General features: G+C 59.6%; 1 protein-coding gene across 1 annotated transcript in view; it reads left to right on the plus strand.

Annotated features, from left to right (window-relative positions):
• Positions 1-913, plus strand: part of LOC127749126 (uncharacterized) — a 73,523-nt gene that overhangs the window by 38,092 nt on the left and 34,518 nt on the right. The gene's annotated exons all lie outside the window — the stretch shown is intronic.

Here is a 913-nt window from a genome sequence, read left to right on the forward strand (position 1 = left end):
CGGGCGGCGGGGCGGGGAGGGCTCAACGGAGGATGAAGGCGTCGATGGACTGGGAGTGTGCGTGATGGATTGTGTGTGTGTGTGTGTGTGTGTGAGAGAGAGAGAGAGAGGGGGGGGGCGAGGGGATGAATAACAGGAGACACAAAGGAAGTTGTGCCAGTCCCAGGACGTCGGATCTGCGCCTGCTTGCGCAAGCTCTTTTGCTAACCAGTCACGCTCGGGTAGCGGCGCGGGTTCCTCTGGCCAGGGCGAGGGCCTGGCCCCGGCCGACGCTGACGAGCCCCACGCTCGACTTGAGCGTATCGACGAGTCCCATCGGCTGGGGAGGGGCGGACGCCCCCTCGGGAGGAGGGGGTGGGGGCGTGGGAACGTTCCTGTGTGGTTGGTCCAGTGGCCCGTGGGCTGCAAAGCTGCACTGGAAATCCCAGTGTACGAATGTCGCACACCTGCAGCTGTGAGTGTAAAAAATTACACACCTGCTAGTGAACAACGGAGTTTTTACAAGCCTACAGATGTGTGAATGACCATACACTTGCCGACGTAACAGAGCGCAATTGGAGTCGCCCTGTGGAGCGCCGTGCAGGTAGGCACACAGGCGCGGCCGGTGCGCAGGCGAGTGATGCGGGTGTGCCTATGCCGCGGGTGACAGGCGCTATGGCCGGGAGAGTGTCCGCACTGCACGGCACAGCCATGGTCCTGGTCCGAAAAATGCTGTTGGAAGTGACGACTGGGAGTGAGAGCTATAAGCGTGGCTCGCTGTCTCGCTGTTGAAATTTACTAGGCTTAAAGTAACCGTTTTCAGGGTACAGACCAGACCATGGGCTCTGACGTGCCGCAGTTACTGGCAGCGCGCAGGGTTTGAAGAAACAGGCGGAATATCCAGCATTACTGTACGAAACAAATTTTCTCCATG

This window comes from Frankliniella occidentalis, unplaced genomic scaffold, assembly GCF_000697945.3.
Source record: "Frankliniella occidentalis isolate FOCC.00 unplaced genomic scaffold, Focc_3.1 Scaffold33, whole genome shotgun sequence".
Taxonomy (NCBI): domain Eukaryota; kingdom Metazoa; phylum Arthropoda; class Insecta; order Thysanoptera; family Thripidae; genus Frankliniella; species Frankliniella occidentalis.